The sequence below is a fragment of the Eulemur rufifrons genome, chromosome 3 (genome assembly GCF_041146395.1).
Source record: "Eulemur rufifrons isolate Redbay chromosome 3, OSU_ERuf_1, whole genome shotgun sequence".
NCBI lineage: Eukaryota > Metazoa > Chordata > Mammalia > Primates > Lemuridae > Eulemur > Eulemur rufifrons.
Genome location: NC_090985.1, coordinates 21045234 through 21062056, shown reverse-complemented (window position 1 = coordinate 21062056; position 16823 = coordinate 21045234). Strand labels below are relative to the sequence as shown.

The window sequence follows — 16823 nt, the reverse complement described above, 5'->3', positions numbered from 1 at the left end:
AACAATTATTGCATTAAGGATGAAAAGAAGATGGAAATCAAAAGATTCTTTGAACTAAATGATAAAGGAGACACAAGTTATCAAAATCTGTGGGACACAGATAACGCAGTCCTGAGAGGAAAATTTATATCCATAAATGCCTACATCCAAAAGACAGAGAGATCACAAATAAACAATCTAATCAATTGTCTCAGAGAACTGGAAAAGGATGAGCAAATCAACCCTAAATCCAGAAGAAAACAAGAAATAACAAAGATGAGAGCAGAACTAAATGAAATTTATAATTAAAAAACTATGCAGAAGATTAATAAAACAAAAAGTTGGCCGAGCGCGGTGGCTCACGCCTGTAATCCTAGCACTCTGGGAGGCCGAGGTGGGCGGATCGTTTGAGCTCAGGAGTTCGAGACCAGCCTGAGCAAGAGCGAGACCCCGTCTCTACTAAAAATAGAAAGAAATTATATGGACAGCTAAAAAATATATAGAAAAAATTAGCCGGGCATGGTGGTGCATGCCTGTAGTCCCAGCTACTCGGGAGGCTGAGACAGGAGGATCCCTTGAGCTCAGGAGTTTGAGGTTGCTTGAGCTAGGCTGATGCCACAGCACTCACTCTAGCCTGGGCAACAGAGTGAGACTCTGTCTCAAAAAAAAAAAAATAAAATAAAAATAAATAAAATAAATAAAATAAAATAAAACAAAAAGTTGTTTCTATGAAAAAATAAAATTGATATGCCTCTTGCTACACTAATGAGAAACAGAAAAGAAATGGTTCTAATAAGCTCCATCAGGAGTGAAAGAGGAGAAATTACAACTGATGCCCCAGAAATTCAAAATATCATCTATGAATACTATAAAAACTTCTAGGCACATAAACTTGAAAATGTGGAGGAAATGGACAAATTCTTAGAAACACACAGCCTCCCTAGGCTCAATCATGAAGAAATAGAATTTCTGAACAGACCAATATCAAGTACCGAAATTGAAGCACCTCTCATATTACCCTGAATAGAGCTGGAGCCCATTCTACTAAGTGAAGTATCACAAGATTGGAAAAGCAGGCACTATATGTATTCACCATCAAATTGGCATTAACTGATCAACACTTATGTGCACATATGGTAATAACATTCATCCAGTGTCGGGCAGATGGGAAGGGGGAGGAAGGGATGGGTATATACACACAAAATGGGTGTGGTGCACACTGTCTGGGGGATGGACACACTTGAAGCTCTGACTTGGGTGGGGCAAAGGCAATATATGTAACCTAAACATTTGTACCCCTTTACTATGCTGAAATAAAAAAAAAAAATTTAAAAACCTAATCAAGTTTGGGTAAAATTAAAGGTTTTTCTTATGAAAATTGGATCAAGCAAGCAGATCAGTCACTCATTAAAAATAGATATGATTAATTATATTTATGTTGCCTGAATTTATAAGCCTGGTCTCTTAGAGGTGGTATGTCGCTACTCCAATGGGCTATTTGAAATCTTCATTTGTCCAAAGCAGACACTTACATCTCAATAGTGTATCTCTGCTAGCAGGACTTACCAAAATACACTTTGAACAAAAAGGGCTATAGTTTTATCTATAAATATATAAAAGCATTATGAGATGCATATCACTTAAATGAGAGTTAAATGTTTGAAACTTGTTCCCTTTGAAGAGCATAGATAGAGGTGTGCCAACTAGCTTTCACAAGGTTTTTTTGTCTTCAGGTCCAATGTAAAATGTTCTATGCCTATTTTTTGCCAGTTTCAAACTGTTTTAAGTACTCTAGCATTGTAGTAGGTTTTGAAATTGGGAAATGTGAATACTCCAACTTCATTCTTTTTTTTTGAAGATTGTTTTATGAACTTGGGGTCCCTTGTAATTTGTGCAAATTTTAGGATCAACCTTTCTACTTCTGAAAAAAAACTTTGAAAGGGATTTTTATTAAATCTCCTCTTCTTTTACTCTTGTAAAACTTTTTGACTTAAAGTTTATTCTGTGTGACATTAGTATAGCTAGCTACCCGAGCTCTCTTTTTGGTTACTACTTGCATCTTCTTTTCTTACCCATTTACTTTCAGCCTATTTAAGTCTTTGGATCTAAATTATGTCTCTTACAGATCCATGTGGGATGCTGTTTTCAAGTCTACCGGTTATGCCGGGAATGGGGGTGGGGCTAAAGTAAATTAAAATATCACCAAGATCTATCATGATTGAGTCATCTTTCTCCTGATTAAGCATTCACTTAATTTCTATAAACCTCTGGCTAACTACTAGAGTACTAGCAAGGTTGATTCAGAGAGATTGCCACATAGTTTAGTGTTCCTAGGAAGGTATAGAAACCTAGAATTCCCTACTCTAACATCAATTTAACACTTTGTAGTTTGTACTCCCTTTCTCTGTTTTAAATGTAAACACAAATAAAAAGTGGCCACATGAAATAACTACATTGAAGTAACTAAAGCTCTAGGTCTACTTTTTTATTGAGGCAAAATATACATAAGATTAACCATTTTAATGTGTACACTTTAATGTCTTTGGTACATCTATAATGTAATGCAACCATCTCTATCTAGTTCCAAGATATTTTCATCATCCCAAAATGAAACTCTATACCCATTAAACAGCCAATCCTCATTCTGCCCTACCTCCCAGCCCTTGGCAACCACCAGTCTGCTTCCTGTATCTGTGGATTTATCTATTCTGAATGTTTATATAAATGAAATTGTATAATATGTGTCCTTTTTCTGTCTTATTTCATTTAGCATATTGTTTTGAGGTTTGTCTGTATTGTAACATGTCATACTTCATTCCTTTTTATGGCTGAATAATATTCTGTCATATGGCTAAACCACATTTAGTTTATCATTCATCAGTTTTGGGCATCTAAATTGTTTCCACTTTTTGGCTATTGTGAATAGTGCTTCTATGAACACTCATGTACAAGTATTCATTTGAACATTTCTATTCAGTTCTTTTGAGTATATGCCTAGGAGCAGAATTATTGGGTTATATGGTAATTCTGTTTAACTTTTTGAGGAACTGCCAAATGTTTCCCATAGTCTCCTGGAAGCTAACAGAAAGAGGTTGGAGAAACTATATCCTCAAAATATTTCTTCCTCTTAATCCCAAGCTAGGATATCTCAGAAAAGATAAGGGCCACTCACCCTGGTTTTTATGTCATGCCCTGTCCTCAAGACAACATAAGGTCTTATCATTGAAATGAGATTGAAGTTTCATGGGCAAATATATTACTGAAACTTGCATTTTTACCTTAATTGCAAGGGTCTTTTAGTTATAAACAGTTCATCAATGATCAAAAAATATCCCAGCACTGTTAAAATACTGCACTAATATTATAGAAAATTTTCTCTATTAGTATATTTATACCCCAATGATCATAGTGCATTAAGCACATTTCCAGGGTGTCTTAATATTTCTCAACTCTCAGCAAAATTAATTATAGGCAAAAAGTAAATATGTATTCATGAGGATCATGTCACATGTGTCAGTTAATCATTGAAAGGGAAAAACCTATAATTATATTCATGTTGTCTGAATGAATAAATCTGATTGTTTTACAGATGATTATTCACTGGTCCAATAATCTATTTTGAATTTTTCAGGCAACAAAGGAAGTCCCTTACTTCCTTTCAGTAGAATAGTACCAGTAGGACTCACCAAAGCATACATTGAGAGAAAAAGAGCCAAGGTCTTAGTGCCAAATAGCAAAGAAAATTAGGAATTATAGAAAATTTTAACATTTAAAGAATCAGGCTTTATAGTCCACTTAGAAGCACACAAATAAAAGTGTGCAAAACAAGTTTCACAGAAAAATTTCATTGTCTGAATCCCAAAATAAAATTCCCATGGAAGGAAACTAAGAAATCAAAACTCCTTGTCTCACAGTTGTTACCTAGGCTGGGCTTCAGCATATTCCAAGAGAGCTTGATTTTTGCATTATCACTTCTCTTCAAGATAACATCTCATCATTGACCCAGACCATGGTACTCATACATATGTACACTTAGATCAAATATGCTTACCAGAGATGGTTTTTTAAAACACTGGTGCTAAAGTGCACTGGATGCCATGTATTCAGTGCCAGACAATCGGGTGGTACAAATGTCCCTGTGGGCAACAGGGCAGAGTAGTCTTCCTCAGTGGTCTTTATCTAAGAACTACAGTCACAGGGTAGGATAACATCTCTCATATGTATACGACTCCTGTTGATATTCCTAATTTCTATGGGACCAGCATGTTTGATACTCCAAATATAACCCTATACTTAAGCTGTAGATAACTTATTCACCATGTAAGGTAAAGACCAAATGTATAGGTGTCAAGTCTTTTGTTAACCAGGCAAGGGATGATTTACTTGAAGAAATGAAGTTTCTTCTCCTCTTCACTTGGCTAATATGCAATACCCATATCCATAACAGCTGGCATCACACATAGCATATAGGTTCCTTTATAATGAATCTAATGACACCACATGAAATTTGGGGTAAGGAAAGATGACTTCAGATTAATTGTAATCTTGTATTTGGACTTGGTAAAGGGCAACCTATATACCTGAATCTCAAGCCATTCCCTGAAGTTTCCAAAGTCTTTCAGTTGTGAGTACTGTCTCAATTATCTACAAATATCATTACATCGTGGGAACCCAAAAAATGGAATAATAGAATTGGATTGTCATTTGTGTAAATGAATATTTCACTAAAGAGTTGATTGCAATTAATTACAAAACATCTCACCTTTAAATGAAAGCATGTTCAGGCAAAAAAAATTTTTTTTAATTAAGACACATTAGTAGATCAGTCACTCATTGGGAAGAATAGATTATTACTCATTTGTTTTACATGGATGAATATATGTAATCATTTCAAAGGCCAGAGTTCATAGTCAACTGTCCTATTTGCAAACTTCCAGTCACCAAATGTAGAAATGATACTTAATCCATGGAATGGTACATTTATTGCTGATTGAGCATACTGAAGCACATAATGAGGAAAAATAAGCCAAGATATCTACTCTAACAAAGTAGGAGTATTAATAATATACAAACTAAGATCAAGACAAAAGGATAAAAATAGTTCTCTTAGTAAGGGAAGTGAGCTTCCCCAAAGGGTTTCATTCTATCAAATCCCAGATAGATTACCTCCCCAAAATCTAATGAATTCTCACATCTTGTTACAAAAATTGTCACTTCCTTTGGGCCTCAGCATAATCCTATTGAGCATGATTTTTATATCATCACATCTACTGAAGATTCTTTCCACACATGTATCCATTTTGTCTTGTAAACGCTTACCAGAATAGCATCCATAACTCATTATTCAAAGGAACAGAAGACCAGTTGGATTCACTAAAGCTTGGCTGGGTGGTAACATCTGCCTCAGTGGCAAAATACCAAAGGATGGTCTTCCTCAGTAGTCCTTACCTAGGAGGATAGGAATAGGACCATAGTTCAATATCAGAAATAAAACTTTAGTGGGAACGGCTCAAACATACTGTTTCTAGGTGGACAAATATGGATGATAACACCACAAAAACATGTTACTAAGGCTCTAGAACATTGGCTCATTAAACTGCGCCAAACAGGTTCCGGGGCCACAAGGCCACTACTTTCTGGGGACCCAAGTCCTTCCCTCATGGAGGTGACCTTTTGGCTCAGAAACAACCTGGGCATCATCTGAGAGAAACTGCATTTCAGGCAGAAAGGTCCCACCAGGGGACGCCCAGCTTTCAGCCCACCAAACACAGGAGAGGGAAGCACCATGGAGAGTATGACAGTGTGGGATCTTAGGATGCTAGATGCTACCTGGGCCCATGGACACCATGAGGGGACACACAGGGCATTGAGGTCAGACCACTGCAACAACACATTCCCCCCACCAGGCCCAGGATGCGCCACGTGCACAGCAGCACATTGTTTCCAGGACTTTGGGCAATTCAGGGCCCTGAGTGGGCGACAGCCCCACCTCTCAGCAGCCAGCCCCCGGGGATTCAAGCCACATGCACAGCAATGTCTCCCGTGACCCCCCTCCGAGTGGTGTCCTCCCGCCCCCAGGGGTATGGCCCCCTCAGGCCTGCTAGCCCAGAACCCCAGATACGACAACTAGACTGAGCCACGCATTGCCCTGGGTCTCACTCCAGGAACAATTTTCCCCTTAGACCAACTGAACTAGCCCGGCCCAGAAGGCCATGCACCCTCGGTGGGTTAGATTCCCCAGGAGCATCCCCCAGAAGGAGGGAGTAGCACCCTATCCACTTCACCATGGGCTTGCCAACTGGAAGTGCTCTTGGCCCTAAGGCAGAACCTTGGCCACCCAATTGCTCTACCAGTCATGGCTAAGGCTCCAAGTGATCCACTCACCTGTGATCCTCACTGCCTTGGGGCCAACCTGGGCTGAACAGCTCCCTGAAAGACACAACGGGGGCATCACGAGCTCAGCACGGACCTGCCAACATGCCCTGCCCTGGGGAATGGTGCCCCTGACACCCTGCCCACAGAAGGAGCTTGGGGTGGTTGTTGAGGAGTGCAGAGAGCACCTCGGGTCCCCCGAGATGCCCTCAAGGGCCTCCAGGCTCCAGCTGAAGAGACAGTTGCCCACCACGGGAGATCGGCAGCCCAACATCCTCTTCCAGAATGCGTACCTAGGCTGGGCCTCAGCATAATCCTACTGAGCATGATTTTTAAGTCATCACCTCTCTTCAGACCATATAAGGTTCTCATCATTGACTCAGCCCAGGGCGGCCCCTCCCCACGTACATATGCACTGTGACCTGGAGAAGAGAAGCTCACCACAGGTCCATCCAGGAAAATAGGGGGCCACGAAGGTCGTGAGTTTCGGCATAGTGCCTGCTGGGCACCAGGTTGATGGCCACTGTCCCAGGGGCACCAGGCCTGTGGGAACTCTTTCTCCGAGTCGGTATCTGCCTGGGAAGGTGGAGGACAGGGGTTGTTCCAAATGGGGTCACACTCTTCTTGGGGGGTGGGTGCTGGCTCACCCATTCATTTCCTCCAGGGACTCAATAAGAGATCACCACCAGGGAACCCTTGTGGGGCCTGGGGGGGCCCTTCCTCCCGCCATACCTTGACGGGACCAGAACACCACAGGGAAGACTGGTTACTGGGCTTGGGCCAGGCAAGGCAGGCCGCTTCCTACAGTAGGTCAAGAGCATCTCACTGCTCCTTCCTGCCAGGAAGGACCCCAGGGCCTATGCAGGGCCGCCTTGCCCCATCTACTGGCCATAAACTAAAATTGCTCAGACCAGGAAGCCACATGCATCCCCACACCCGCCAGAGGGATCCCTTGTCCCTTGGCAGTGTGCTCAGGAGCCAGGGCCTCCGTGTCCTCACCCTGGCTGTGAGAAATCGCAGGCTGTGGGCCCGGGGCCAGGCCACCTCATCTGTGTCCTGACTCTGGATTCAGGACCCACGCAGAGCTCCAACACAGAGCCCAGGCGAACCAGGGCCAGTCAGGGCCAGGGCCAAATGGCCACTCCTTTCTGTGGGCCCATGTCCCCCCTCTCCAGAGGTGAACTCTTGGCTTTGAAACGACCTGGGTGTCCTCTGAGGGAAACTCCATTCCACCTTGGGATGCCCAGCTTTCAGCTGGCCACCCAGGGGAGAGGGAAACACTCCGATCGGTGCAGCAGCATGGTAGCATGGGATGCCGGATGCTGACTTTGACATGGGGACCAGTGAGAGGACTGGCCAACACCATAGGATGTGACCTCCTGGCTCAGAAATAATGTTGTTATCATGTGCTTGAAACTTCATTTAATAGTGTGTTCTTCCACCTGGGGACACCTTACTGTCAGTCCTTCCAGGTCTCCAGCTTAGGTGACAATATCCTACCCTGACAATTCTGTATGCTAAGCGTATTGAGTATGATTTTCACATAAAACCTCTTTTGTATTTATTATCATGGCTAAGTATCCCATAGCAGCACTTCCTCTGTATTGTTTTTAGTCCTGTTTATCTTATATCAATATTGGTATTAATTTTTTGTTTCCATATTTTTACATACATTGTTTGATATTAAGGGGTTATTATCGTCTCATTTTTTTGCCTTACCTATTTTTGTATACATCTTTTTGTCTGATTTTACTTCTGAACCACAGATGTGAATCTCTGCCCATAATTTTCCTGTGATTTGTTACTAGTTTATGCTTTCTTTTGTGGTTGTCATTGTATTCTTCAATAAAATTAATTTTAATGGAATTGTAGAATATTGATTATCTATCACAATTATTACATGTTATACTTTGTTCTTAACTGTTTTCATCCACCTAGGTGGTTTTAAGCAAAAAAAAAACAACCCTGGAACTTTCCACTTATCATGTATTCTCTTTGTATTTGGGTAGCCCTTTCAGTGATGTTTAGCATGTTCTATTGCATATGACATGTTTTTAAAAAGACACACTTAAAACCAAAGCAATGCCATGTTCTGTAAATTGGGTTCGAGGCCACTCTTAGTAGTATTCTTTTTCTGACATCTTCTATCATTCCTTGTATTAACTTTCATTTTGTGACTATAGGATATTTGTATATTATTATGCAGCTGAAATTGTTATATCACTTTTCTCTTCAGTATAATTGATTTTACATTTATTCTGAATAGGAATTTACTCAGTATTGTATTGTCTTCTTTGTCATTAGGATCCTTTTAAACATGTCTTCATTAACCCTGTAGCAGTAGTACTCTCTTAGAATCTCAATTTAGATTATACAGATACTTATCTAGTCATGTATAGAGAGACTCATATGAGTATTGAACTGTGAATCATATCAAAGTCGAGTAATAGTATTTTCTCATCAGATAACATCAGGGCTGTCACTCAATAACAACAGCCCTTACCAATATTGAGGTTGACAAAATAAGTAAACCCACTGCCTTGTGGTAAATTTTCACTAGTTTAGTAGTCTGTTTGGAATGTATCTGTGACTGAATGAAGCCACTCACTTTTTCTCAATGTAAATGTGCTACTCTTACATTTAATATAAGGCCGGGCGCGGTGGCTCACGCCTGTAATCCTAGCACTCTGGGAGGCCGAGGTGGGCGGATCGTTTGAGCTCAGGAGTTCGAGACCAGCCTGAGCAAGAGCGAGACCCCATCTCTACCAAAAATAGAAAGAAATTATATGGACAGCTAAAAATATATATAGAAAAAAAAATGACCCCACCGACCTTTGAGTCCCGTCCTCTCGCTCTCTTCCGCGGACAGCATGAGTTTCACCACTCGCTCCACCACCTTCTCCACCAACTACCGGTCCCTGGGCTCCGTCCAGGCGCCCAGCCGTAGCGTCCGGCCCGTCAGCAGTGCGGCCAGCGTCTATGCAGGCGCCGGGGGCTCGGGCTCCCGGATCTCCGTGTCCCGCTCCACCAGCATGCGGAGCGGCTGGGGGTCCGGGGGCCTGGCCGCGGGGATGGCCGGGGGTCTGGCAGGAATAGGGGGCATCCAGACCGAGAAGGAGACCATGCAAGAGCTCAACGACCGCCTGGCCTCCTACCTGGACAGAGTGAGGAGCCTGGAGATCGATAATAGGAGGCTGGAAAGCAAAATCCGGGAACACCTGGAGAAGAAGGGGCCCCAGGTCAGAGACTGGGCGCATTACTTCAAAATCATCGAGGACCTGAGGGCTCAGATCTTTGCAAATTCTGTGGACAATGCCCGCATCGTTCTGCAGATTGACAATGCCCGTCTTGCTGCTGATGACTTTAGAGTCAAGTATGAGACAGAGCTGGCCATGCGCCAGTCTGTGGAGAGCGACATCCATGGGCTCCGCAAAGTCATTGATGACACCAATATCACTCGGCTGCAGCTGGAGACAGAGATCGAGGCTCTCAAGGAGGAGCTGGTCTTCATGAAGAAGAACCAGGAGGAGGAAGTAAAAGGCCTACAAGCCCAGATTGCCAGCTCTGGGTTGACCGTGGAAGTAGACGCCCCCAAATCCCAGGACCTCTGCAAGATCATGGCGGACATCCGGGCCCAGTATGATGAGCTGGCTCGGAAGAACCGAGAGGAGCTGGACAAGTACTGGTCCCAGCAGATTGAGGAGAGAACCACAGTGGTCACCTCACAGTCCGCCGAGGTCGACGCTGCCGAGATGACACTCACGGAGCTGAGACGTACAGTCCAGTCCTTGGAGATCGACCTGGACTCCATGAGAAATGTGAAGGCCAACTTAGAGAACAGCCTGAGGGAGGTGGAGGCCCGCTACGCCATGCAGATGGAGCAGCTCAACGGGGTCCTGCTGCACCTGGAGTCGGAGCTGGCACAGACCCGGGCGGAGGGGCAGCGCCAGGCCCAGGAGTACGAGGCCCTGCTGAACATCAAGGTCAAGCTGGAGGCTGAGATTGCCACCTACCGCCGCCTGCTGGAAGACGGGGAAGACTTCAGTCTTGGTGATGCCCTGGACAGCAGCAACTCCATGCAAACCATCCAAAAGACCATGACCCGCAGGATAGTGGACGGCAAAGTGGTGTCTGAGACCAACGACACCAAAGTTCTGAGGCATTGAGGCAGTAGGACCAGAGTGCCCTTATACCAATAAAAAGTTCACAGGTCAAAAAAAAAAAAAAAAAAAAAATTAGCCGGGCATGGTGGCACATGCCTGTAGTCCCAGCTACTCGGGAGGCTGAGACAGGAGGATCGCTTGAGCTCAGGAGTTTGAGGTTGCTGTGAGCTAGGCTGACGCCACGGCACTCACTCTAGCCTGGGCAACAGAGTGAGACTCTGTCTCAAAAAAAAAAAAAAAAAAAAAAAAAAAAAATTAGATAAAAAGATTTTGTCAAAGGATCAAATCAAGTAAGGCAGTACCTCATTCCAGAAGGAAACCCCATATTGATACTCAGATTGTTTGAATGAGTAAACATAATTACCTTAAGGGTTATTCTTCACTAATCCAAAAGTCTTTGGAATGTATATGTCACGAATGGTAGCCACTCACTCTTTTTCAATGAAATGGTTTTTCTCTTGGCAGCACATCTTACTGAAAGACACAAGAGCCCCCCAAAATAAGCCCCAAATGTGCCATACTATAGAAATTATAGATCACTAAAATAAACCTTGAGATAAGAATTTGTTAGACATGCATAGATAGGTTTTAGCAAAGTAAGTTTCCTACAAGGGTTTCATTTTCTTACGCCCAAAATAAAAATAATGAATCAATCCCAACTTCTCGCCCCAGAATTGAAAAGAAGCCTGAGGCTCAGAATAGTCCAAGGGAGCATGATTTTATGTCCTCATCTTTCTTCAAGACAATATAACTTCTCATCATTGACTTGAATTCTGAAACTCCCCACACATAACTGCACTTTAACCTGAGTGCTGAATGTGTTTATTAGACAAGTCTTTTTTAAGGCTGTGTGCTAAAGTGCACTGGAGTTCCATACATTCTGTGCAGAATACTGATGTGGCATAATTTGTCACAGGCAAAAGGGTTTTTTTTCCTCCTTGGTTTTTATCTAAGTGGACAGGAGCAAGACAGGTGTCCAAACCAAATACTACATCTCTCATGGTGTATGGCTCAGCTTGATTTTCCTTAATGACCCATTATGATTATTCTTACAAAAATTACCTGTTATGGAAGCTGTGGATCATTGATTCACCAAACACAAGGACAAAGAATGTGAGTTTCTTGATTGGTGAAGACCTAGTCAGGGGGTGTCATGCAGGCACAGAGCATCTCGTTGCTTGTTTTTGTTCTATCCCTTCAAGGAACCATATCAGGAACATTTGCCATGGTCCACTGCATATGAATTAGCATAAAATGACACTCATGAAGCCATGTAAGACTGCATATCAGATATCAAGCCACTTGGAGTTGTACTCATTCTCATGCATCTTGAGCAACCCATACATAAAAATTCCAAAGCTGTGACAGAGAATCCATTGTTTTCATATTGTGAGTCTTTATCAATGAAGCACATATATTACAAAACTAGGGCAACATAAAAATATTACAGTAGGGGTAAATATATCAACTTCTCTAACTCCTATAATTAAGCTAAAAGACTATCACACCTTTGAGATAGTTACTATGACTCAAATATCTGTGTCATTATTATTTCAATGAATGTTCAACAAAAAGAGACATTTTCTCATGAGGATACCATAAAGTAGGTCAGTCAATTATTAAGAAAAAGAACTTACACTGGGATGCATACTGTGTGATTTAATGAACCTATGTCAAGGCTATATTAAGAACTGACATCATTCATAGCATTTATAATATATTTTCTGCATTATACTTAAATAATGGAGTCACATGATTTTGGTGAGCTGACATTCTGATATTAGTTTGCTTATCAATTTATTCAACTTCAAGTTTCATTGTCAAGCATATATTACTGAATCTTGAGTTTCCATCACAGTGAAAATATCATCAAATATGAGACCACACACAACAAGGAAAAAATACAGGGTCTTTTCTTTTGGGAACTTTTCATGAGGTACTATACAGAAATAAAATATTCTCATCAATATACTTTGGCTAAATTTTCAAGTTATCCATATCAGTAAAACTGGTATCATTCATAGTCATATACTGCCTGCAATGAATCTATTGAAGCCAGATAAAACTCTGGATCTAGAAATCAAATATCACATTGTCCATGATCTTACTCAATTTCATGTATCAAGGACAATGTATATACCCTAACATCAAACTTTTGAGTGAAATTTTTGCAGTCCTTCAGTTGTATTTCCCCAATTAACTATACATACCAACATCACAGTAACCCAAAAATACAAATGAATTGTCTACTTGTATGTATAGACCCAAATCCATATCTCCCAGAAGAGATGGTTTCAATGTATCCTAAAACTACCAACTTTAAGTAAAGGAAGTTCATATAAAAAGGGAAGATTTCTGATGATAATTCTATCAAGTAGGTCAATTACTCATTGTGAAGAATAAGCTGGTAACTCACTAATTTTTTTTCTCAAACAGTGAATGTAATCATCTTAAAGGCCAGTCTTTTCTTGGAAAATGTCTTACCTGGACATTTCTAAGTCATCAAAGGCAGACACTTGACTCTAACCCATGTTGTGGTGCATTTATTTTTTCAGCTACACATTTTAAATCACACAGTGAGAGAAATATATCCAACAATGCAATTCTCTAACAATGCAATGCAAATGTGTTAAGAAATAAAGATACTAAAATCAGGCTAAAGAATCTGAAAGTTCTTTTTTTACAAGCAGATATCTAGAAGTGGGTGAAACAAGATCACCAAAAAGCTTTCATTTATCAAGATCAAACTGAATACCTAGAAAGAGTTATCTCCCGCTGTTCATTCAAGGATTGTCACATCTTCCTTGCCTCAGTGTAATTCTATAGAGCATGATTGATATGTCATCACATCTTCCAAGAAAGGATAAATTCTCATCATTGATCCAAGCTTTTGCATTCCTCATGCATCCATTGGTCCTAAAAACTCTTACCAGGGATAACATCTTTAAACCCTGCTGCTTATGTGGACTGGAGTTCAAGTGGATTCAGTTTAGGGTTACCAGATAGCTATCATGTGCTCAAGTGCATGATGCTTTGATACGTTTTCTTCAATAGTTTCTATCTAAGATAAGAAAAACGTCTCTCATGTGTGCATTACTCACGTGTGGTATTTCATAATTTGTATACTAGCATGAGTTCTTATTTCCCAAAAGGCTACAGTATTAGGTTTCCTCTCTCCCAAGAACCTATGAATAGCTTTCTTGTGTAAACCAAAGCTTCGTATTGACCATATCTTGTGTATATTCTCAAAGAAGCCATTTGAGGAACAACTGACATCTTTCATAGTGTCGGGGGTGGGGGGAAGTAATCAAGATGCAAAGCAACGTGCCAATTCATAAATTTAGAGTTAACTAATTTTATTGTTAAGCAAAACAATTACCCTGAATGTATGCTCATAGCTGAAAAGTGGCTACAAAGCTATTGAGGACTTTCAGCACTATTTATTTGAAATGAAAGCTACAATTATTGTTACATATCACCCAGTCTTAAAGAAACCTTCAGCAGATATTCAAGTTGTGTCTGTAGTTACATCGAGCTTATTCTGACATTCTGCTTTTCTCAATTCTCTATCAGGCTTACTATGATGTCTTGTTCTTTGACAATTCTTTTTTTTTTTTTTAATTTACAATAAGCTCTAATCCAATGTGCTTTAGAAGTCATTTTATCAAAAAGATACCTGCACATGAATGTTTGTTGTAGCACAATTCATGATTGCAAAGAGATAGAATCAACCCAAGTGCCCAAAAATTCATAAGCGGATTAACAAAATGTGGTATATGTATACCATGGAGGACTTTGATAATTCTTTATCAATACTTCCTACATTTGCCCTTCCATATGTATTTAGGGCATGTGATTAGTTATATCCTCAACATTTCAGTAAGGTTAGAACAAACTGTTTTCCCACAATCATTTTCCAATTTGATACTTTATAGTATTAGATTTTTGTTTGTAAAATGTGCATTATAGTTTTGATTCCTCTTTGTGCAGTTTTAAATTTTTCATGCATTTACCAATTCCAAAGAAGTATATATAATAGTGCTGATTAACATTATAAGATGAATTTTAAAACATAAAAGAATATTCACTTTAGATAACTAGCCTTTGAAAATATCACACCACACTGATGCATATTAAAGCAGATTCTTGATTAGCTTCACAAATACTCCATCATATAACAGAGTTAGAAATTGTTGATTAATTTTAGTATACTGCTTTTATCTGTGATTTAAAACTTGAGGCTTATTTTTCATTTTTGTTTTGGCTTTTCCCAACTTACACCTAATGCATAATCAACACATGAGGCTTGGTAGTCTAAAGCTATAATTTGAATTTTTTATTGCATAGCCCAATATATTTCTTGTAAAAATTCATAAATTACATAACATATTATTCCTGTAGGTTAACCCAGGACTGATAGAAATAGTCCATCTTCCCAAGTAATGTTGCTTATATAAGATGCATATATCCCCCCAATCCCATTATCCATTATTAAAACTTGATTATGGAGCATTTGTTGGAGGGTACACATAAAACTGTTAAACTGTAAAAATACAATCATAATGTAAAAAAGGATTCAGTTCATTTCAAATCTTGGGGACAAATCCATCCAACTGGCCATTTCTTGTATCTGTCAATACACTTGAATTATAATCAATTATATCTCCTTGAAGGACACTCATCTAACAAGTTTGTTTCACATATGAATAGGAGAAAACTTATATACTTTAGTGAAATTAGATTTATTAGTTTGGTTTTCAGAAGTTTCAATCTGTAATGCCAAAGTTCATCTCTTTTATCTATAATATTAGTGTGATCAATCTTTATACACCATCATTGAATCTCTACAGGGTTTGTAAGATGCCCAGTACCTAATTGTTTCCCTAAGTAGGTACAATCTTGTAGCTCAGTACTAGCAAGTACACACTGTAGTTGATGAACAACTGGTGGTTGTGAAAATTCTTTAGCTAAATTTTTTCATCATTACCAGATGTCCAATTACAAATTCTTTCTCAATTTCATCCTAATTTTTCTCAATTGTTTTATCTTGCATTAGGTTTTTATTCTATCCTGTTTGAATCTGAGTTATATGTTTTTGCAATCATCCAAGGTACTAAGATTGTCAGTATTTCTATATCGAAAGAGTTTGCAATTATAGTCCCTATTTCTATTCCCCCTAATATGGTATTTGATAATCCTTTTTAGCTTGATCATAGCACCATTTTATTCCATGTGTAAAAATTTTCCATAATGGTAAAGTCTATTGTATACAAGTAGAATTGAATTTATTCACAGTAACTGTGGTAATATTAAAAGAGGCAAAGCATTTGTTTATCCTAGAGGTCCTGAGTATGGGGAGTGGAGACTGCCAGGTTCTAAATAGAGTAGGCTCATTTTTATGGGATGATATGTTTTTGAAGAAATCAATCCTCATCAATTAGGCTGAGTTATTTTCTCTTCATGGGTACATCCATTTCAGTTTTGTGAAACTGGACCCCAATGGCTATGTAAGATATAGAGCAGCTGGAGTTTTGTGATACTGTTCAGGGACTTTCAATCTGAACATAATTATATCTGGGCTTAATTGGCTAAAAAATTTCTTCTCATCTGCATATTCAGTCACACAAATTATGGTGACATTTAAGATTGTTTTATTTTATTTGGGTAATATTGATGTATCTGTGAGATGACTTGAAATGTTCCACTTCTTTTAAATTTAAACCATCCAATTGATGAGTCTGAAGTATTATGACAACAGATCAGAACCTGGGCTGATAATAATTAAAAGGAAAAAAAAATAAAATGAAATATTATGACAAAGAAAGCAGTGTCTTGAGCCCTCACCTTATATTGAGCACAATTTGTAATCAATGAAAATTCCTTGAGATTGAGATACTAATTTTTAAAAGAAGTACTAATATTTAATAAGCTTTAACTGATATGATATAAAATAAAGTATCAAAATTATAATGGTCAAGATAATTATGAAGAACATAACAAAATAGTCTATCTCTTCTGTTGTCTGTCCATAAGGGAAGCTTTTCTCCTCAGCTTGCATATATTATTGTAATTTACTATCTAGAGAATTTAACCTTAAGTTCTTAAGTAGGAGTTATATCCCATTCAATTATAGGTGGTGGTCTCACATATGAAGCATGCACCCATTTGGTTTTCTCCATCATCTTGATAGCAATGTGAATTATCAACAACACCTAGTAGGATTTTGTCCAGTGTAGTGACAATCAGTCTGTCATTGTAACACTTTGATGTAGACTGGGTCTCCTGTTCAATATCATTGACACACATTCC

At 39.6% G+C, this 16823-nt stretch overlaps 3 non-coding genes and 3 pseudogenes across 3 annotated transcripts; 1 reads left to right on the top strand and 5 right to left on the bottom strand.

Moving 5' to 3' along the window:
- Positions 1-3907: 3907 nt before the first annotated feature.
- Positions 3908-3983, bottom strand: LOC138382130 (small nucleolar RNA SNORD115; annotated as a pseudogene).
- Positions 3984-5200: 1217 nt separating this feature from the next.
- LOC138382136 (small nucleolar RNA SNORD115) lies at positions 5201-5276 on the bottom strand (annotated as a pseudogene).
- Positions 5277-6651: 1375 nt separating this feature from the next.
- Positions 6652-6732, bottom strand: LOC138382127 (small nucleolar RNA SNORD115). Its single transcript, XR_011233287.1, has one exon. It is a non-coding gene; the product is annotated as a small nucleolar RNA SNORD115 (small nucleolar RNA).
- Positions 6733-9185: 2453 nt separating this feature from the next.
- LOC138381531 (keratin, type I cytoskeletal 18 pseudogene) lies at positions 9186-10555 on the top strand (annotated as a pseudogene).
- A 647-nt stretch (positions 10556-11202) lies between these two features.
- On the bottom strand, positions 11203-11282 carry LOC138382132 (small nucleolar RNA SNORD115). The gene has a single exon (XR_011233289.1). It is a non-coding gene; the product is annotated as a small nucleolar RNA SNORD115 (small nucleolar RNA).
- Positions 11283-13320: 2038 nt separating this feature from the next.
- On the bottom strand, positions 13321-13398 carry LOC138382133 (small nucleolar RNA SNORD115). Its single transcript, XR_011233290.1, has one exon. It is a non-coding gene; the product is annotated as a small nucleolar RNA SNORD115 (small nucleolar RNA).
- Positions 13399-16823: the final 3425 nt, after the last annotated feature.